Source organism: Lissotriton vulgaris, chromosome 12, assembly GCF_964263255.1.
Source record: "Lissotriton vulgaris chromosome 12, aLisVul1.2, whole genome shotgun sequence".
NCBI lineage: Eukaryota > Metazoa > Chordata > Amphibia > Caudata > Salamandridae > Lissotriton > Lissotriton vulgaris.
This window is the reverse complement of record NC_141700.1, coordinates 786,247,564-786,270,744: the sequence shown is the minus strand read 5'-3', so window position 1 is coordinate 786,270,744 and position 23,181 is coordinate 786,247,564. Positions and strand designations below refer to the sequence as shown.

General features: G+C 44.9%; 1 protein-coding gene across 2 annotated transcripts in view; it reads left to right on the top strand.

The window, feature by feature from the left end:
- Positions 1 to 3,626: 3,626 nt before the first annotated feature.
- LOC147678717 (cornifelin homolog A-like) overlaps positions 3,627 to 23,181 on the top strand; it is a 40,660-nt gene continuing 21,105 nt past the window's right edge. The window contains exon 1 of one of the 2 annotated variants that reach the window (XM_086946176.1): positions 3,627 to 3,862. The gene's annotated coding sequence lies outside the window, so the exon portion shown is untranslated. Of the gene's footprint in view, positions 3,863 to 5,726; positions 5,850 to 23,181 lie in introns of those variants that run through there. The other variant, XM_086946175.1, reaches the window with a different exon arrangement.

Genomic DNA, 23,181 nt, shown 5'->3' with positions numbered 1-23,181 from the left:
TACGCAACGCCACTCAACTACGCACACATGCAACGCCACTGCCACATGCAACGCCACTCACACATGCAACGCCACTCACACATGCAACGCCACTCACACATGCAACGCCACTCACACTGCCAACGCCACTCACACAGGCAACGCCACTCACACAGGCAACACAAATCACACAGCCAACGTCTCACACACAGGCAACACCTCTCACACACGCAACGCCACTCACACACGCAATGCCACTTACACACGCAACGCCACTCACACACGCAACGCCACTCACACACGCAACGCCACACACGCAACGCCACTCACACACGCAACGCCACTCACACACACAACGCCACTCACACACGAACAACACTCACGTTGCCAATAGATCGCGCAGTACGACAGGTGGAACTATTACAATGGCAAATAACAATGCCTTTCACTGTTGTTATCATTTAGAATACATAAAGGGCTTTGTCATTTACACAACCAATAGCTCAAACTTTCCTACTGCGAGACCTATTGGCAACGCCAGTGCTTGTTTTAATTACAGTGTGCCCCAGTAGCAACATATGGGGCAGAGATATGGGGCCTGGGTAAAACGCTTAGTATCCAAACAGAAGAAAATCGCTTCTGCAGGAAAATATTGGGTGCACCAATCTCTACTTCAGAGTACATTTGCCACAGGGAATTAAACTTGCACTTTATATGTGATTTTATTGCAACCAGACCAGCGCTATTCTGGCTAGCAATCTGGAGGAGTCAATTGGCTACTCTGACACATGAAATTATAGGAGCTTGTCTTAACTGTGAAAAAGGAATGACCATCCCCTGGCTCTCAGGAGTTTATAACAATTTATGTAGAGTGGATAAAGGTTACCTTTTCACGGACCCCTCCAGAATTGAGCCTAAAGATAGAATGAGTTAAAACATGCACTGTATGCACTTTATAGCATAGATAGGCTGGAAAAGGAACGTACTAAATCATCAGTTGGGGCATACGTGAATAACGATTTGTGTAGGCAACCGATTCCACTTTATCTTACTCTTCCAATGACCAACTGGGAAAGATCACTCCTGTTCCGTTTAAGGGTAGGAACTGTATGATTTCTATTATCTTTCCCACTGGGCTACTTTTCAAAATCTCATGATAAGTTTTGTCCCTGTGATGGAGTGAGCACACAAAGTGATCTGCATTTTTTCTTCTCGTGTAAATTTTATCTAAAATATATTAAATGGTTTTTAGCACCATATTTTAGGAAACGAAGACCCCTGTCTTTGGGGCAGTCCTACCTGATGCTGCTTTCTCTGGACACTGATAAATTGGTCTTCCGCACTAGCACTTTTTGAGACTTATTTCTTATGCACTTAAAGCGATGTATTGTATTGTAGCTGCTATAATAATTTGTTACCTGAACTTATTTTATAAATGTATTTGGAAGTTTTAATTGGAATTTTCGTGATTATGTATATGAGATTGCTTTTATGAATTTGTTGAAAATCGAATAAAGATTTCTGAATCTTTCTGAATCTGAACTAATAGAGGTTTCCAAATGTATTATAGTGCATTTCTCACTGAGTAACAACTTTTAGAAATGTATTTATTATTCATTGAAGCTGCCCGTTATTTTATATGTAGTCACCTAACGGTTAAAGATGTTCAGCTACCTCCAGTTGCATGCAGCGGTAAATGCCAAGCCATCAGCATCCCATGAAATATAGCCTGGTTTTCCTCTAATGCTGTGCAATAAAGATGCAGCCCATGCATTACAGCTATTATACCAAGGGCCACTGGAAATATGTGATTGTGTGGCCGCAGCCATTTCAGCATAATTATAGATTTGCTGCATGTGCCACATAATCCATCATCTGCCGCAGTATCTGCTGGTTTTCGCACAAACAATAAAAACATTTTCTCAAAAGGTTTGAAAGTTACTAAAAAGCAGCAACAGGTGTTGCCGCTCTGTAGAAGGCCCTTTGTAAAGCTGTACTGGTCACCTTTTTAGGTTGACAAGTGAGCCAGCGCACAAACGCTGCTCCGAGAGAAACTTCGCCCACTCCCCCGCCCTTATTTTTCATTGGCTTGTGTGTTTGTCCTTTGTAAATGCTGTCTTCTGATTCATTATGAGGCTTGTTAGTCCCTCCTTAGAACAGCCTTCTCGTCCTTTGTATCCTCCCATGGCTACTGGCCCCTTTACTTGGTTTTTACACAGGGTGTGTACTATTTCCTTTATTAAGTTTCTCCATTAGGCGGATGAGTGCTTCGCCTACATTTAATGGCCATGCCCCCTTTCTCTTTTGAAACAGCCTGGATAATGCTGCAGCAGGGGTGGCCGGTACGTTAAATGCCAGTTGCAGTGATGCCCATACCTCCCCCCCTCCCACCCATTGTCCATGCCTTCTCCTCTCCTCCCCTGCCCGCCTGCCCTCCTGTTAACCGTGTCTTCTTCCCCTGCCCTCCCTACCAATGTCCTGGCCTTCCTCCCCCCGCTCTCCCTCCCATAGTCCATTATGCCAAGTTGCCAACCATTTGCAATGCAATAGGTTTGCAAAAATTGGAGACCTATTGCATTGCAAATGCTTGTTGTTTTGGCAATGCCCCTTTCTTTTGGTGTTTGGGAAATGCATACAGCATACCCGACGCAGAAAATGTACCCACATGTTCTAGATGTTTGGTTACTGTATATAATTAACATTGTGCACCACCGTTTTTACTAAAGATATATACTATAGCGTGCACGGACACCGCTCTTTAACTTTAACTACAATATACGCCCGCTCCCTAGACGCCGCGCTTTAACTATTGCGACTAGATGGAGCTCCGATCTCTCCGACAGATGCGTTCTTTATTAGTGTTACTTTAAAAAAAATTGTTTGGAGGTTGCTGACTCCATGGGGAGCTCAGCAGTAGGTGCTTTTGACCTGGGATGTTTCGGAGTACGGTCCCCACTACTCTGACGCAAGGTGCACTGGCACCAGTCGCACCGCCCTAAAGCTGCCACAGGTGCCCCAATATCCGCTACTCACTAGCCAGCAGGCGTGTCACTTGTCTCCAAAGTATCAGGGCACCATGTTTCCAGGACACGGATTTTGAAGGCCCACTGAATTCTGGGAACTGTAGTCTTGATTTGCTTCAGTTCAACTAGGCCACCTGTTACCTATGATTTGCAAGGATGAAGTTCACAACTGGAAACCAGCGTCTCAGGAGTCTGGGAGGTGATTTCCGGCACTCTATAAATGACAACTTTTTGAAACTTTGTGTGTTGAGAACATGGAGGAAGGTGGCAACCCTCTGGCATGATGCCTCAGCACTGTATAACAGGAACACTGGAATTATGTGCAAAAGGAAGCCCAATTGATGTGGCGGGGATGACTGAAGTATGCAGCAAGGAAGTGTGCTGTGGCATACAGCGCATTGTGTGGCAAGATCATTTCACTGTTATGGTCATTTTAACCCACAATAAAGCTGTCTGAGCAAAGGTTTCACCTCATCAACTTTTCTTTACAAGAAAAGGGAAATGGCACTTCTCTTTCTATCAGCGCTTATGACCTTTCCTTCCTCTCTCGGCAGGACACTTATGGATGGGCACAGGCCCCGCCCAGCGATGCCACTTGCAGAAGCTGTATTTTCTGGACATGCCACTCACATGTTGTGGTGCTTGGGCAGGAGCACATCAAGAAGGAAAAATACTCGAAGCGTGTTTCTGATTAGGCGCGTTGCTCTCTGCCCACCTCCCACACATGGTCCCAGTGGGCAGACTCCAGCCTGTGCAAGGCAATAGGACTGGCAAGGCCGCTTCTCCTAAGCGCAGACGGTAGTCTGCAGAAAGATTGAGCATTGCTTCAGATACCAAAACCGCTCCCTCATTAAACCAAGGTGAGAGACAGACTTTCTATAGAGAATTAAAAATGGTGGGGCAGATTTACAAGCCCTTTTTATGCCGCTGTTGCGCCACTTTTGTGACGCAGTGGCGCCGCCAATCCAGTGCCATGGTGCGGGGTGCTTACACGTGATGCATCTCCGAGATGCGTCACGTTGTAAAGCCCTGCACCACAAGAAGGCGTTCCTGCGCAAGGGAGGGCGTTCCGGTGCAGGAACGCCTCCCAAAAGTGGCTGAGTGAAATCTACAAGATTTCACTCAGTCAGTTTTAGGACCATGCTGCGTCAAAACCCTGCGCCTGCTTGAAGGCATAAGGATTGACGCAGCATGTTAGAGATGGGGCACCCCCGAGCCTTGCTGGAGCTGCGTCGCGCTGCATTGTAAATGCGTCGCATCTGTGGTGGCGTATGGGTGAGCAGATGCGTCGCAACTCTTTCTGGCGCATCTCTACTGATTAGCAAAGATGCGCCAGAAGTCGTAAATCTGCCCCGAAATGTGTCAACACGGGCATGCAAACAAATGTTATCATGGAACATAATTGAAACTGACTTACCAAATGTTGAAGCCTCAATCCTAGCACATTAGATTGTTGTACAGAAGTAATTTGATAAGCTGTTGGAACAGGAGAAGCAGAGATGCTACGATTGTCTTATGATATTTGTATAACATAATTCTGTCATTAGAATGACATTGTAAACCATTTGAAGGATGCCTTTTTCATAGGGTTACTGAATTATATTTGTTTCTGCTCTGAAAAGGTTCATCATTGGGCCGTTTACCCATAGACTTACCTTTGCTCGTGACCCCTGCCCTCTGAGCCCCACCCACCATTGACTCTTCCTACATCAACCCAGACCAACCATAGAACTGATAGCAGATCACATGACTTTAAACATGTATGCAGTGTGGCTGGCTGGTACAGGACTTTCATGAATGTCCTTGTGATGCATGTATCTACATGGCTAAACGCAGATCTCAGGGTAATTACTAGTGAACAGTTTGCTTATGGGGCAAAAGGAGATTTACAAATCTAGAAATGTGTTTTATTAATCTATGTATGTGTTAAAAATTATTGTTTTTATAAATACTTTCTCTCATTCACACAAACGACCTATCTTTATCCAAAATACTTTCAATATATTCGAAACAACTCTCGCAACTATCTATTAACCACACCACATAATTCCAAAACACAAAAATACGGCACACCCTACACAATTCTACAACTAACAATCACAACAAAAACCACAAAATACCACTACAGACAACACACACCCACTGCACCAAAACCGAATGAACATACGTAAGATTTATCATTTACAATACCAGTAACTCTAGCTTTCACAATGCGAGACCGAATGCATTGCAAATGCTTATTGTTGCTTATATGTGGATGTTAAACAGGAACTAGTGAGGTGCCACCACGGATTGACCGTTTCTCTGGAGAACAGTTATGGTTGTTAATAATAAGGACTACCAGGTTCTAGATTTTTTTGTCAGGAGGGGGTCCTCGCGCCTAAAGAATTTTGATGAGGGGTCTCGGCATCAAAAGGTTTGAAACCCGCACTGTTTTCGGCTCACTTTGAGGTGTGAGGTGACACTTTGTCCATTCTGCTGCTCTCTGTGATCTGAGACATGACACCCACAGTGTGAGCCCCGAGGACTCTCTCTGACACACCCCTCGTGCCCCCAGGGACATGCATGTGATTATGGGAGCGGATGCCCCTCGCCCCCAGGCTCTCGGTTCCCTCCCCAGAGGTGCGCACTTTCATGCTCTGCTGATTTTGCGCAGGAAGCACGTGCTCTCCACCCCATGATTCCTGGCAGTGCCCCCCACTCGTCCCCCAGCAGGGTGGAGCAGAGTGCGTGACGCGGGTGCCCTTGTAGAGCTGGTGGCAAGGGGCAGGCGGGCACATCTTCCAGACTGCACCGCCAGGCTCCCAGTTCAGCTCTCAGAAGGACCCCTCGTCTCCACGTCACCAGGTGAGAGCCCCCCCACTTCTCGGACAGATATCCAGGCAGGGGTGTGGCCCATGGGCTTGCTGGCACCTGCAGCAGGGGGCGGGGCTACGGGCCGCAGTGTGTGCAGCTGGTTGTAGGGATGAGGCTTTGTGGTTGGTGATGCCAGGCGATGCCAGTGCTCCAGTCTGGTGGAAACAGCTCCTGTGGCGCTGGTGATGTGCGCTGTACCAATGTAGGTGCCAGGAATTCTGGCCTGGGGCTGGCACAGTCAGGCAGTCTGTGCCAGGACGCATTGATCCTGGGAGGGCAGAAGACTGGAGCTGGCACTGGTAGATGCACCTATCTGTCTGTTCAAAGGGTCCCATGGTTCTGTGAGGGCAGAGCCCTAGGTGCCAAGTGGTCCGTGCCCGGGCTCATTGACCTCGTGAGGGCAGAAGGCTGGAGTTGACACTGGTAGATATACCCGGCTGTCTGTTCTAGGGTCCCATGGTTCTCTGAGGGTAGAGCCTGGGGATTATTAATATAGCCAGACGTGCCAGGCTGTCTGTGCCAGGGCTCATTGACCCCCAAGAGGGTAGGAACGTGGAGTTGGCACTGGTAGAGTAGATGTACCCAGCTGTCTGTTCCAGGGACCCCATGGTCTATGGGGACAGAGTCCAAAGTACCAGGCGGTATGTGCCAGTGTTCATGACCCTGTGAGGGCAGAGCCTGGAGTTGGCACTTTTAGAGGCACCCATTTGTCTGTTCCAAGGGTCCCATGGTTCTGTGAAGGCAGAGCCCTAAGTGCCAGGCGGTCCGCTCCAGGGTTCATGACCCTGTGAGGGCAGAAACTGGAGCTGACCCTGGTAGATGCACCTATCTGTCTGTTCCAAGGGTCCCCATGGTTCTGTGAGGGCAGAGCCCGGGGATTATTCATATAGCCAGAAGAGCCAGGCTGTCTGTGCCAGGGCTCATTGACCCCCACGAGGGTAGGAAGTGGAACTTGGAGTTGGCACTGGTAGATGTACTCGGCTGCCTGTTCCAGGGACCCCATGGTTCTGCGGGGGCAGAGCTCTGGAGGCTGGAACTGGCTCATTCTGTCTGGGGGAGTAGGGCCCTTCAGATTGCCAGGACCCCCTGATACTGTGAGCGGGCAGGCCTTGGGTGGCATGGGTGGCTGTGCCTATGGAGAGCTCTTTTGATGATACTAGCGTGGATCCCAGCTCTCTGGCCCCGGGGGGCGAGGGAAGGCTGGGTGTTGTTAGTGTAGATCACTAATACCTGTATAGGGTGGTATGCCCACCTTCTTGTTGGTAGGTCAGATGTCTTGTACTTGGCATTAGTAGGTGTGTCCACCATGGTGCAATTAGTGCTAATCTCTGGTACTTGATGTTGGTATGTGAGCCCAGCCTGGTGCATTTAGTGCAGATCGCTTGTACCACCTTGACGTCATTAGGGCAGATGCTTGTAATTGACATCGGTAGACGTGCCCACCTTGGTGTCAGTAGGGCAGATTGCTCATACTGATAGAGCGCGCAGTTCACCCTGGTCACCTAGTTCACCAATTACTTACATGCACTGGGCCCTGGCGTGCACAAGATTTAATACACCATTGACATCTGGGGGGAACTGGGTGATGGCTTCCGTTGCACGCTTCTATGAGCAATTAAGGTTTGGGTTTACACCTCTGCTTACCATGTACCTGACTTACCCCAGGCACAAATACATATGACAGATCTGGAGCTAACAGGGAAAATAGTAGACAGGGATCCTAGGAAAAAGTACTCTTTATAAACAGTACATTCTTATCCACAATTTTTTGTAAAATGACCACAGACACCTGAGGATGTTCAAAACTTTATATAGAGTATTTAAAGAAAGTATGACAAGGCAATAAGTGATATGCAGAATAATGCGTCAAACATCAAAATCAAAAACACCAGGTAACTATGTATTAACACTAGGACCATTGAGTATATGGGAAGACTAAAGGTAGGAATTTTAGAACAGAGCTAGTCACTGCAATTTTATACTAGAACATAGGACAGAGATGGGATCTAGAACATGTACTTAACCTAAAATCTTTAAGCTATTCTTTCTAAGTTCACCGCAATCATGCTAAAGGAAAGGGAAAAATTGGAACATGCTAAAATATAACAGTTTTGCAATTCCCTAAAGGTGGGGAGAGAAGTGGAACAATTCTAACAACTAATGGAATATAACTTGCTTTTCAAGATGATAGAACGATATCACAGGCAAGAGTGCTTTAATAAGAAAATGGAGAGAGAGAGAAAGAGAGAGAGAGACGCAAAACCCACAGACTGATATTTACCTAGTTCAGAATGAAGACCAACCCTGGCCACGGGTCAGTTGGAAGGACAAGGACCCTCAGGAAGGAATGCCAAAGTGCGAGCAGGTACAGCTCACGGGCAGTCAGGACAGGATACCCCTCAGGTTCAGGGTCAAGACTGGGCCACCCAGGGTACGACCAAACACCCACAGCTTCGGACAGCAACGCCTGCGTTAACCCCTCTCCTGCAAGTAATCCGCCAGTAACCCCGATTGGGTTTTCGAATTTCCCCAGCAAAGGTGCTTCGCCAGCACTTAGTATTATTTCCACCCCTTAGGAGTTTGTGGAAAGTATGGACAGAGTGCTCCGCAGCACTTTCAGATTGAGCACCTATAGAGTTCGTAGGGTCAGTGACAGGTCTGCTACTCGGACAAGTCGGACAATTTTCCTAAGCTAAACTAGGGCAATTATACTATTTTGGGGTCCCTCAGACCACCCCCTAATGTTGCAAGTGACAGTTTCCCACATTATGATTGGTCAGGAGAGGTGGTGCGGTCATTACCACCTCCTAGAATTCAACTTTCTCATCCCAATTATTAAAATTTTCCTACCCGCCCCTTGGGTTCACGTTCCCATGCATAGAATACAGCAGTACAGTAAAAGTTCACAATAGGTAGCAACAGAGTTGCATCGTCCAAGGTAAGATTCTGTCTTCCCAGGGAAGTTCTCAGGCGCATTGTGCTTCAGGAGCCAGCTGGCTTGTTTCAGCTTCTGCGCAATGGAGTTTTTCTCCGGTCATGTGATGGTGCCCAGCAGAGCATCAAGTATGGCTCCGCTCCCGATTTCCCAGCCCCAGAGACGCGGTACATGAAAAGTAAGCGAGAACAAATTAAAATCACATATAAAATGATCACACTGTATACCATGATGAAATTCTAACCATCCCTTACTTTATAATAACTATAGCATTACTGTTTAGTGCGAAAAGACAGATAGGCTAAAGCAGCAGTGGCAAGCAGAATGCGTGGTGAGAGACAAGCGGCCATGTTTGCAACAGTGCGCATGAGCACAGATTCCCTCCAGAATGCGAGTGCGTCACATCACATGGGTATGACCGACGCATGCGCAGACTGAATTTCAGCGAAGCAGCCGATTCTTTAGTGCAAGCTTCGTTAATATGGAAAAGACATACGAGCAAGCATCCTGGGGACACCCGCGTGTATGGGAAAACGTATAATAAATGACGAACAACTGGTTTAATAGGATTATACATTAGGCGAGGTTCTTGTACTAGAGCAAGGCGCTTTACGTGCGAATCCTTGCTCCATCAATACCACCTGGGTGTCGTTAGCGCAGATTGCTCATACCACCTGGGTGTCGCTAGGGCAGATTGCTCATACCACCTGGGTGTCACTAGGGCAGATTGCTCATACCACCTGGGTGTCGCTAGGGCAGATTGCTCATACCACCTGGGTGTCACTAGGGCAGATTGCTCATACCACCTGGGTGTCGCTAGGGCAGATTGCTTATACTACCATAGTGTCGTTAGGGCAGATTGCTCATACCACCTGGGTGTCGTTAGGGCAGATTGCTCATACCACCTGGGTGTCGCTAGGGCAGATTGCTCATACCACCTGGGTGTCGCTAGGGCAGATTGCTCATACCACCTGGGTGTCGTAGGGCAGATTGCTCATACCACCTGGTTGTCGCTAGGGCAGATTTCTCATCTCACCTGGGTGTCGCTAGGGCAGATTGCTCATACCACCTGGGTGTCATAGGGCAGATTGCTTATACCACCTGGGTGTCGTAGGGCAGATTGCTCACACCACCTGGGTGTCGTTAGGGCAGATTGCTTATACCACCTTGGTGTCGCTAGGGCAGATTGCTCATACCACCTGGGTGTCGCTAGGGCAGATTGCTCATACCACCTGGGTGTCGTCAGGGTAGATCACTTTGATACAGGGAACATGGGATACTGCATATAAGGAGACGCAATCTCCAAGAATTGAGACCCCCTGACAAATCTTTCAGGTTAGAAACAGTTTTAGGCCCCAACACAGGCCCGTTTGCTGCAAAGAAGCGGAGACGCAATTAAAAACAAAGTGTTCAGCAGAAATAAGACAGGCCCAGGGCGGGCTTCTCCATTTGAGCGGAAGAGCATCACCCCACAAAGAAAAGCCCCAGGCCACAGCTGAAAAATAATCTTTATTTATTACCATTTTACATTTCAGCAACCAACCCGTCCCAAAATGAGCGTAACAACGGGGTGGGCTAGTGCTGCCGAGTGGCAGCAGGGAGCTGGGGGCTTAAGTTTAACCACTTAACTGCAGAGGCAATTCCGCCGCGGTTTGATTAAGTGGGCAGGACCGCGTCAGCCAACAGACGTGTGCAGCACTACGGAGGTAGTACCCGCGACGGCCGCTGGCCGATGGGCGCAACGAAGGGGTTAAAATGAGCATATCCCTTTGGCCGGCTGTCTTGCAATGGTCAGCCAGACATTCGCATTTTAAACCTCTCTAACCCAGCTGTCTTGAGAGCACTCAGGGTCACATTTCCAGCAGAACGGAGAAGCGTGGCGTTAAGAAAACATGGCTAATGCCACACTTCTCCATTCTGGAACCCCATGGATGTGCACAATTCACAAGAATGCGGCACACCCTTGCGTTTCCCCTAGCACTGGCCCTTAGTTCAGCTGTCTAGCCCCAACACAGGTACCTTTGCACCACAGTGCAAGGGTGTCTGCGCTGGGAGGAAGATTGTTTATGTGCAGGAAGGTCCCCCTTCATGTACATAAACAATCTTTAAATGCCGTTTTGTAACTTCTATGTGTGAAGCTTAATGCAGCACACATGGAAGTTGCAAAATTGCATTTTTTTAAAATGATTGCTTATGTGCAGGAAGGCGGACTTTCTTGCACATGAACAATCATAGGCAATTTGCTGTTTCCATGTGTGCTACGCAAGACCGCACCCATGGAAACGGCAAAAACAAGGAGAAATAAAGCATTCCTCCTCCGTTCACCTGTTTAAGACCAGATTTTCTTGGTCTTAATTTAGGGGCTGCCTCCTATTTACGCTGCCCTTGTAAATAGGGGGCAGCGTCAAAATCAATATGTGTTGCGGTGGAACGCCCACCACAACACCCATTGCACACCCCTTTCACGCTAACATAGCGTGAAAGGGGGCCTTATTTACAAGGCAGCGTTAAGCCATTTTAAGAAGCTTAACGCTGCCTTGTAAATAAGGCAAGGCCCCTATCACATTGTGGCGATAGTGGCTTATAAATATGCCCCTGAGCGAGGGCGTTTCCTCAAATCCTGGTGCTTCTCTCATGCTGGTGATAGCAGCACTGGGATTGGTTAGGGGAGCTGGCTGAGTCCTGCGTTGGAGCCTCCCTTGAAGCGAGCTGACCGAAGGAGGAGGACGTTGTGGCGTGCAGGAAGGTAAGTGTATTTTTTAGTGCCACCCGCCCATCACCCTCGGTTCATCCAGCTGCCACTTGACACGTCCCTTCACACATTCAAGCTTCAGGAAAAATATTGTGGTTAATTCAACCTGAGCTTCTGCACGAAAATAGATCACATTTTCCTTCAGTTTCAGGAAACTTGACAGAACATTTAGTGGTGAGTAGGTTACCGCAATCTCCATCTACTAGGGAAATGAGCGAGGATGCACCAATCACATAAGAGCCCGCTTCCTCTGAAGATGTCCTCAACAGCTTGTACCACCTTGGTGTCATTAGGCAGAATGCATGCACCACCTTGGTGTTGCTAGGGCAGAATGCTTGTACCACCTTGATGTTGCTAGAGCAGAATGCTTGTACCACCTTGATGTTGCTAGGGCAGAACGCTTGTACCACCTTGATGTCGTTAGGACAGATCGTTTGTACCACCTTGGTGTTGCTAGGGTAGAACGCTTGTGCCACCTTGGTGTCATTAGGCAGAATGCATGCACCACCTTGGTGTTGCTAGGGTAGAACGCTTGTGCCACCTTGGTGTCGCTAGGGCAGATTGCTTGTGCCACCTTGGTGTTTAGGGCAGATCGCTTGTGCTAGGCATCGGTGGGTGTGCCCTCCTTTCGGTGCCAGGAAAAGAAGACCTCCAATGGGCTGCAGCTCTTATCAGTGATCACCTACCTTCCTCTGTTCATGAGTGTCATGGCTAAAGTCCCTATTTTACCACAAGAAAAGTATCCTACCACCTTCTTGACTTTGATTCTGTTTCTCCAGAAGGGTGGGCGACCCACAAGAGTTGTTTAGGGACCCTCCAACCCCCTATTTGTGCCATGCTTCATCATCGGGTCTCATGCTGGACCCTATAAACCAGGACGAGCCCAACCATCTTCCAGGGAGTTCTTTGAATATTATTCCTAGCGGGGTCTAAAAGATAAAAAATACCTGAAGGACACCCCAGTTTCCCTTTATTCTTGGATGCCTTTGGTATGGTTAACTCCATGGTTAACGGGTTTATTTTGAATTCCTTTTTCAGGTGGCCAAGTAAGAAGCTTCTCTACTTGTTATGACCGGCTGGTTGTGTTGCTTATATTGTGAATTATGTAAGAAGAGTTTCAGTGTGGGGTCAGAGGCTCATGGGTGTGCCTCAAACTTAGTGCACTGAAATTGTAGCTGCCTGAAGTTTGGCATGGAGCAGAGAGGGTTGCACCTACCAGCCATAATGACCTCATTGAGATGACATCTTCTGGAAGATGGGTGGGTAGAAGTGAGATGCTGGGCTTGGTCCATACAGGATCGGCAGCGGTGCTCCCGAAGGGTGATAGGGTGCACCGCAGAAGGTCTATGGGGGCCCCAGAGTGTGAAGTCACGAACCAGATAATACAGCAGAGGGTCTGTGGGGTCCACTCAGTGGTAGGTATTTGTGGTTCATACAAGAGGAGGTGTATGTAATCCACTTATAGTGGGTCTGTGAGATCCAGCCAGTGCTGGATCTGTGGTGTCCACCCAGTAGTGGGTGTATGAAGTCCACTTAGTAGTGGGTCTCTGGAATCCACATATCGTGGGTCTTTAGGATCTATCCAGTACTGGGTCTGTAGGTCAACTCAGTAGTGAACCTATATGGCCCATGCAATAATAGGTCTATGTGATACACCAATATGGGGTCCATAGGATCCACCCATAAGCGAAGATGGTACGATCCAAGAAAAATAGAGATACCACAGCAGTGGGTCTACGGGGCCAGCCCAGTATCAGTCAATCCAGGGATCACAACAGATACCATGGAAGTGGGAGAGCAGGTCCATCCAGAAGAGAAGGAGGTGGTTCCAAAGGAGAGTCACAAGGACCACAGCGGTGGAGCTCGGCTAGGAGGTAGTGAACAGTATCCTGTGGAAGGGGTTGGTCATGGTGAGATTTAGGGTGATGAGGGTGAGTCAAGGAGGGAATAGGGAGGACTGTGTAAGGGTGATGGAGCAGGGATTCTGAACCTAGGCCTTATCAACCCTAGAAGGTGCAAACAGGGAATACACCACAGAAAGATGCCCTCACCCTCTCCATCCTTCATATGGCCCCCCCTGGGCATGACACCCGAGGATGAGAGGTTAAGTAGAGGAGTTGAATTTAAACATCACAGAGGTTCAGAGGGGCTAATGGAGGGGCCGGGAAGACCTCCAAGTCAAGAGTCAAGGGATGAAGCCAAACCAACTAAATGTAAAGACAGGGAGAGAAAAGGATGCGGTGCAGAGGAATCAGGCCTGTAAAGGAACAAACTCTAAAGAAATGCCTCAAAATATACCTTTGTAAAGAATTGAATATGTATTTTAACCTTTTACTTGCAAAATAAGACACAGTAACAGCTGTAGTTGTCTTCTCAGCTCACAATAAGCAATTTAACTTGGTACAGGAAAACAGACTCTGAAATTTACTATCATCCCTGGGTGGCTACTGCAGGGGCTTTTACCCTTACATCTAGGTTAGAAAGGATCAGATAGAGCCCAGAGATTGACTCTTGGCAGATATAGAACTCCTTACCTCCTGTTGCACAAGAGTTCAGAAGTCAATTATACACAAATTAGGTGTTGGTGATGGTTTATGTGGTGTTGATGGTACCAGTGGTGTTGCTAATGGGGGTAAGGCTTGTGGTAATTGTGGTGGTGCCAATGGTGGTGGTAGTCATTATGGTGGCATGCCTGTGGTGGTAACGGTGTCGGTGGTGGTAATGGTGAAGTTAGTAGTAGTGGTGGTAACGTTTTTGGTAATTTTGGTGGTGTCAAAAGTGGCGCTAGTCATTATGGTGGCATGCTGGTGGTGGTTATAGTGTTGGTGGTGCTAATGGTGTTGGTGATAGTAATGGTGATGTTGGTAGTAGTAAGGTTTGTGTTAATTTTGGTGGTGCCAATGGCGGTGGTAGTCATTATGATGGCATGCTGGTGGTGGTAATAATGTTGGTGGTGGTAATGGTGATGTTGGTAGTGGTGGTAGTAAGGTTTGAGGTTATTTTGGTGGTGTCAATGTTGGTGCTAGACATTATGATGGCATGCTGGTGGTGGTAATGGTGGTGGTGGTAATGGTGATGTTGGTGATGGTGTGGTATGGTTTGAAGTTATTTTGCTGGTGCCAATGGTGGGGGTAGTCATTATGGTGGCATGCTAGTGATGGTAATAGTGTTGGAGGTGGTAATGGTGTTGGTGATGGTAATGGTGATGTTGATAGTAGGTAGGTTTGAGGGTATTTTGCTGGTGCCAAAGGCAGGGGTAGTCATTATGGTGGCATGCTAGTAGTCGTAATAGTGTTGGTGGTGGTAATGGTGTTGGTGATAGTAATGGTGATGTTGGTAGTAGGTAGGTTTGAGGTTATTTTGCTGGTGCCAATGGCGTGGGTAGTCATTATGGTGGCAGGCTAGTGGTGGTAATAGTGTTGGTGGTGGTATTGATGTTGGTGATGGTGATGGTAATGGTGCCGTGGGTAGTAGGTTGGTTTGTGCTTATTTTGCTGGTGCCTATGGCGGTGGTAGTCATTATGGTGGCATGCTGGTGGTGATAATGGTGTTGGTGGTGGTAATGGTGATGCTGGTAGTAGTAAGATTTGTGGTTATTTTGTTGGTGCCAATGGCAGTGGTAGTCATTATGGTGGCATGCTGGTGGTGCTAATGGTGTTGGTGGTGGTAATGGTGATGTTGGTAGTAGTAAGGTTTGTGGTTATTTTGGTGGTGCCAATGGCAGTGGTAGTCATTATGGTGGCATGTTAGTTGTGCTAATGGTGTTGGTGGTGGTAATGGTGATGTTGGTAGTAGTAAGATTTGTGGTTATTTTGCTGGTGCCAATGGTGGTGGTAGTCATTATGGTGGCATGCTGGTGGTGTTAAGGGTGTTGGTGGTGGTAATGATGATGTTGATAGTAGTAAGGTTTGGGGTTATTTTGGTGGTGCCAATGGTGGTGGTAGTCATTATGGGGGCATGCTGGTAGTATTAATGGTATTGGTGGTGGTAATGGTGGTGAAGATGGAAGTCATAATGGTGGTGGTAATTTAAATGCAAATGGTGATAGTACTGGTGATGGTAATGTTTGCAGTGTTTTCCACCAAAGTGTTGGACTCCCAGCCACTGAGTGAGAATATACACTAGAGGTGTGGGATTCTTGTTCTATGAGTGAGACCGTGCCCCACGGCGTGAGACTCTGTCCCACTGAGTGAGACCATGCTTCACGGCGTGGAACTCAACTCCAAACAAGCGTTATAATGCACCAAGTTGTGTGACTTGCATCACATATGTGTGACCAGTCTAAAAATACAGCCATCCTTGCTAACAATGCGTGAGACTCTGCTGCAAGAATTAAAGCTCGGACCCATTGAAGGAGCCTCTTTCCTAAGGCGTGACACTTATGCCAAAAGAGGGAGATAATGTATCAAGACACTAGATTGTCTCCAGCTGAGGGAGATGTGCTGCAGGACCTGCAGCTTACAAAGAGTCAGTGCCCAGTGGTTCAGACTGCACCTCAAGGTGTGAGACCCACATCCAGTCAGTGAGGATGTATTTCATTTTCCTTTATTTATAGATGGTTCATGACTAAGGGGTCCAGGGAACAAGAACATGCCTTATATAATGGTGCACAACAAAGGGGCATTACAAGAGTGCCCGCGGGGCCAATGAGAGATGCCAGAAAGGGGAGCAGAAGATATCAGGGAGATGGTCTGACTTTAGAAGAACCCTAACATGTGCAGGGAGGAAGAAGAGGTCACAGAGAGAGGGAGGAAGTAACACGGATTAGGGCAAGCACTGCAAGGCACTTAAATCAGGAGGAGGTGAAAGGAGGGCGGTGGGTGGAGGCTACAATGGAATCAGATCTAAAGAGAGAAGGATCATAGAGCAGAAAGGAGGGGCTGGAGCTGGAGACACTTAAAGACCAGAGAGAAGAAGGAAGTCAGAAAAGAGAGTGTCTGTGAGTGAAATTTTAAAGAGAGGTTGGATCATGGATGGAAGACTTAAGACCTATTTTAGAGAAGTAAGTGAGAGAATAGGCAGGAAGGGAAGGCATGAGCAGCAGGGTGGATCAGGGTTGGATTGGAAGAGAGGGTGTTTGTGCAGCAAGTGACGTGTGTATGCTACACAGTGATCGAAGTGCATTAAAAACGTATGGGAACTGTGATGCTGCGCTCAAATGGGACGGAGTGAGTGAGCGTTGGGGGATCAAAGGCGTGACTGCAAAAATCTAAATATTCAGTAACTTTTTTTAGGCTTTTAGAATGAATGAAAAATAAATGTTTGTTAACCTAATCAGTGGGAAATGCACTGCTGTGCATTATTAAGCCTCTATTAGTTAATGCCCTGCACCAGAGAGCCACATAATTAAATCCTGGTTGGTGCAGTGGAGTATTGAGACTTGTGTACGTTTAGTGGTAGGTCCGAGTTTGCGGGAGAAAGCACTGTGAATATGTAAGTAATTATTTTAAACTTGCATTAAACACAGTAGAAGACAGGTTGCTTTAAAATGTGCAAAAAGGTTTAAGATAAAAAAGAGTTCACTGATAGAATATCGATGTTAGAAACATCGAAGTGCAAAATATTGAAACAAAATATAGACTACTAAAATATTGACTCACATACCTACACAGGCAAGAACAAAAATATTGAATCAAAAATATTGTTGTAAAAAATATAGATGAAAAAAATATTGATTTAAATATATATAAAAAATTAAATAATATATATTAAATATTAATATTTATTTTAACAAAATTAATTACATTTAATATACATGTTTACAAAATATACCAAATAAACATAATAAAAACATAAATACACATAGTAATGTATATATATATATATACTAGCAGCCCGTCCCGACCTTGTCCGGGAGCATTTAGGCTTCCCCTACCCCTGCCTGCCCCGACATTGCCCAGCAGCCCGTGCCCCCGCCCGCCCCGCCAGCAGCCCGTGCCCCCGCCCGCCCCGTCCCCCGCCTGCCCCGACCCCGATCATTGTTTTAGTAATTTCCTGTCCCCTGCCTGGCCCGACACCCACCTGCCCCGACATTGTCCCCGGAGCATTACCTGAGCTGCAGGTCCTCATTTCACCGCTCCAATTTCCCGTCCCCTGCCTGGCCCGACACCCGCCTGCCCCGACATTGTCCCCGGAGCCTTACCTGAGCCGCAGGTCCTCATTTCACCGCTCCTCGCGCCTCAGCCGCCGGTCCTCATTTCTCCACTCCCTCGCTCTGCTCCTCACCGCCTGTCTGCCGCCGCTCCTCCCCCGCACCATGTCCGCCTCTCCGCTGCTCCCACCGCCGCTGGCCTCACGTCACCTCTCCTCCTCCGCGCCATGTCCGCCACTCCTCGGACGCCTCTCCTCCCCATGCTGACGTGAGCACGCACGTCGCGGCCGGCGCTACTTTGGGGGGGACTACTTTTTTTTAAATATAAATATTGTAAATAACGTTTTATTTTGTCATTTATATAGCCTATAACCATCTACACACCCTGACGATTTCAACGGTGTATCGGGTGTTTAGATTGGCGCTGTGGTTCCCGAGTTTACCCGCCTCAAAGCCTGAAAGTTCTTACTTTATTATAGTAGTATAGATATAGATATATATATATATACTTTAAAATAATTAATAAACTATTATCTTTAAAAAAATATTATTATATAAAAATAATATATATATATATATACATATATATATATATATATATATATATATATATATATATATATATATATATATATATATATATATATATATATCAAGAGTTCCAAAGTTCCAAAAGGATTATATGCGCACTCAGAATGAGGGTAGAAAACACCAAATTTTATTCTTGGTTACCGCTACGCGTTTCGAGACCCAACGGTCTCTTAATCACACGATACTGTTCGTATACCGCATTGTGCTTAAATAAAGTTTTCAAAAAACCAAATGTCTAATGTGTAAACACAAAAAAGGTTCTGCAGGTTAACATACTATAGCTGAAAGCATGGTTGCCATCTTGGAGTGGAGTTTTTACATAACATGCGTGTTATTACATACATTTTTTAACACAAGTTTTAGCATTGTGGCGGGCGGTGCAGAAAGCACCGCCCGCCACAAAAATGCAGGATGTGCCCGCCACTGTGGCAGGCACATCCTAATACCTGAAAACCACGATATGAAAAGAGGGCCCGAGGGAATTATTTTTAATGACCAAATGAACTCCAAACCCCCATAAAATGAACAAATAACAAAACTAGGAGAACACTGGTCAACAAAATGGTGAGACTGTTAAAGTTCTCAGTAGAGTGAAGAAGTGAAAAAACCATATAGTTTGAAATAATATCTATCTCAAGGCAATAGGATCCTGATCCTATTGCCTTGACATAGTTATTATTTCAAACTATCTGTTTTTTTTCACTTCTTTTTAATCTTGGCACTTGGCAAACACTAAATAAAAGATGGTGGTGTTTTCCGGTAGCTATTCTTAACCCGCACTTTTTCATGCACTGCACTTTTCAACATTTTTCAGCACCACTCTACTGAGAACTTGGACAGTTTAGTGTCCTCTAGATGCAGTGTGAGCAAAGTCCCCCTCATTGAGGGGTGTACTTTACTGTATCTATATTCCTCAATCTCAAATGACGATGCTCCGCCAGTGAGGTGGGCTGATGGGACGTGTCTCAGTATAGTGGAACTGAGTCCATTGGGGTTTTTCTAGCTTAACAGTCTCACCATTTTGTTGACCAGTGACATCCTAATACCCGCCACGGGACCCCCGCCCTTTTGGCAGGCGGTCCCTTTTTCTAATGGGATGGCAGTGGACAAAGTCCGCCGGTCATCCTAATGGGGGCATAAGGCTGTGCTCTTCCTCCACACAATGTGAGTGGGAAAGGCTCTCTGCAGGGGTTTCCGGCTAGTTTTCTATGTCATTGTGTGATATTGGCTCCTTACTGGGTGACTGTGTGAATGTAGCCGATGCTGTGCAACACTCTGTGGCAGTGTAGTGACAGAATATTGAGTACAAAATATTGAGTTGCACAAATATCGAGTCATTAATATTATGGGTCAGAAATAGCGACAGCAAGAATATCATGGTCAAGAATATCGGCTTACGGTACGTAATATTGATTTAAAAAATATCAAAGTGTGTAATATTGTTTGCAAAAATATATTTGTTAAAAATATAGTTTTTTATATTGTTATGCATTTTAGTATTTATTTTATATGTATGTGATGAATGTTTTTTTGTATAAGAATTGTTTGTATGTTTAATATATTTGTTAAGTTTTTAGTAGTTAACTTTTTTTACTTTAATTTTTCGCTTTTAGATCCGTAGCAGGTTGTGGGTTTATAGGGGAATAGAATGGGAAGTAATTTAATTTGATTATATTTATTAGTTTATTTTGATTTGAGTTTTGTGTTTTTAATTCCGTAGCTGGTTGTGGGTTTATAGGGGAATAGGGTGGGAAGTAATTTAGTTATATTAAATGTATTGATTACATTTTATTTATTAAAATGTGTTTACATGAGATGTTATAGTGTTAAATGTGTAAAGTAATTTATTATTAATTAATTCATATTTGGTTGTTAATGAATTTTAATTAATTAATTGGTAATAAATTATGGTAATTGTGTAACTAATTTTAGGTGTGTGTTGTGGTGTTTATAGGTGTAAAGTAGGTCGTAAAATGTGTTTAACTAATTAATATATAGTTGTTAATTAATGTTAATTATTTGACATATGTTTTGGGTAATTGTTTTATTTTATGTCTGTTGTTTTTACTTTTAAAGGGGTGAAGGGTGGGTATTAAATACATTTTACATATTTAATTATTAGTTGGTATTAGTAAGAGTTTTTAATTTAAAAATAAGTTTAAAATGTGTTTTATTATTTTATAGTTTAATTTAGGTGTGTATTGTGGATATTATAGTGTTTAACTTTGTGTATTCATTTAATATTTATTCATTTTCTTATTAATACATTTTTAATTGATTATTAATTATGTTAAATAGGTAAATACATGTAATAAAAAATGTTGAAATGTTTTGTTAGTGGTGTGGTGTTATACAGTATAAAATAAAATAAATACATTAATGTTTTAATAAATTTTTTTGTTTGTGTCTATGTTCTAGTTTAAAAGAATTTTTTGTGTGAACGTATTTTTTATTTTATTTTATATATTATTTGTAGGTTTTTGTTATTTATAATTATTATTTCATACGTGTTCTTTTTATTTTTAATTATTTTTTAATTAGATTTTTTACATACTGTTTATTAATTTATATTATGTATTTTTATTTTCAATATTATTTTTAAGTGTTTGAGTGTGAATAGTAATTTGTTTTCTCCTTTATCCAACAGTTCCCCTACAGTTGCATTCACTGGAGTGGTAAAAGTAATTTTTATCTTTCCGCTATCCTGCACTTTCCCTACTATTGCATTCACTGGAGTTGGAATAGTAATTATTACCTCTCCGCTATCCAACACTTTCCCTACTGTTGCACTCTCTGGAGTGCGAATAGTAACTTTTACCCCTCAGCCATCCAACACTTTCCCTACTGTTGCACTTACTGGAGTGGGAAAAGTAAGTTTTTACCCCTCCCCTATCCAGCACTTTACCTACTGTTGCATTCACTGGAATGTGAATATTAATTTTTACCTCTCCACTATCCTGCATTTTCCCTACTGTTGGACTCACTGGAGTCGGAATAGTAATTTTTACCTCTCTGCTATCCAACACTTTCCCTACTTTTGCACTCTTTGGAATGGGAATGGTAATTTTTACCTCTCCGCTATCCAGCACTTATCCTACTATTGCACTCAGTGGAGTGGGAATACTAATTTTAACCCCTTCACTATCCAACACTTTGCCTACTGTTGCTCTTACTGGAGTGGGAATAGTAATTTTTACCCCTCCGCTATCGAACATTTTTCCTACTGTTGCACTCACTGGAGTGGGAATAGTAATTTTTTCCATCCCGCTATCCAATACTTTCAATACTGTTGGACTCACTGGAGTGGGAACAGTAATTTTTTCCACTCCGCTATCCAACACTTTCCCTACTATTTCTCTCCCTGGAGTGGGAATAGTAATTTTTACCTCTCTGCTATCCAATACTTATCCTACTGTTGCACTCACTGGAGTTGGAATAGTAATTTTTACCTCTCCGCTATCCAACACTTTCCCTACTGTTGCACTCACTGGAGTTGGAATAGTAAACTTAATTGTTTTACTATCCAATACTTTCCCTACTGTTGCACTTATTGTATTGGGCAATTTCAGATAAAATATTTTTCATAGTTTGATGTTATAATTTATCCTAGATTTTCTACCCTCATTCTGAGTGCACATATAATCCTTTTGGAACCTTGGAACGTGTAGCGGTAACCAAGAATAAAATAACATGGGAAAAAGTGACGCACCGGTGGCGCAAGGCCTTCATAAATAAGGCCCCAGATTTTATTCTTGGTTACCGCTACACGTTTCGAGACCCAACGGTCTCTTGATCACACGATACTGTTCGTATACCGCATTGTGCTTAAATAAAGTTTTCAAAAAACCAAGTGTCTAATGTGTAAACACAAAAAAGGTTCTGCAGGTTAACATACTATAGCTGAAAGCATGGTTGCCATCTTGGAGTTTAGTTTTTACATAACATGCATGTTATTACATACATTTTTGAACACATATTTGAACGTATTTTAAACGTTTTGTATTTACATTTTGCATTACATTCATGGGATGTATGTATGTATACAAATGTGTTTATCTTCTGGCTCTTATAAGGTGGGATGGAGCTAGAGGGCGGTACAGGGGGAACTTGTATTACCATAGTGAATATTTGCAAGGAATGTGCGATTCCCCTCTGGGCCCTGTTACCCTCGCATGATAGATCTGTATTTGAACTCGGTCTAGTGCCGAAAATTCCTATGCTCTAAGTCTAGTGCCCCACTAGACCTAGAGCATAGGAATCCGCCCGCCATCCTAATGGGCACCTTAGTTTCTTTACTTAGGGGTGTTAGAGTAGCTCATGGACAGTAATTTGCACAAAGTATTGCTCCTCCCAATGGCCACGCCCCTTCAAAAGCCCTTTAATGGAAGGGGAGATAATGGGCTGAAAGTCCCGCCCCAGCTCTGCCCCACTCCCTCCTGGTTCCCTCATCTCACAAAGTGAGTGTTTTGTTGGCGGTTGGAAGTTCTGTAAATAAATAAATATATCACTGTGCCATCCTGTGAGCAGAAGTGGAAATCAGATACAGTGCCATATACTAACACAGGCCTCTGCTATGGGTGGGAAGAGTCACATTCCTAGTGCATAAGGATGAGTAATGGGAGCAGAGAGCTTGGCCCACATATTGTTGCAGTCCTTCCGGTCTCTATGAGCGGGAGGAGTCTCAGTCCCACTGCGTGAGGATGAATAATAGAAACCAAGAGCATTGTCCACATGTTGTTGCAGGACTGAGCTATGGTTGGAATGAGTCACAAACTCACTGCATAATGATGGATAATAGAAGCATAAAGCATAGCCCATATATTGTCACAGTCCTGTCTCTATGGGCAGGAGGAGTCGCAGCCCAACTGCATAAGGATGAGTAATAGGAGCATAGCCCATATACTGTCACAGTCCTGTCTCTATGGGCGGGAGGAGTCACAGCCCCACTGCATAA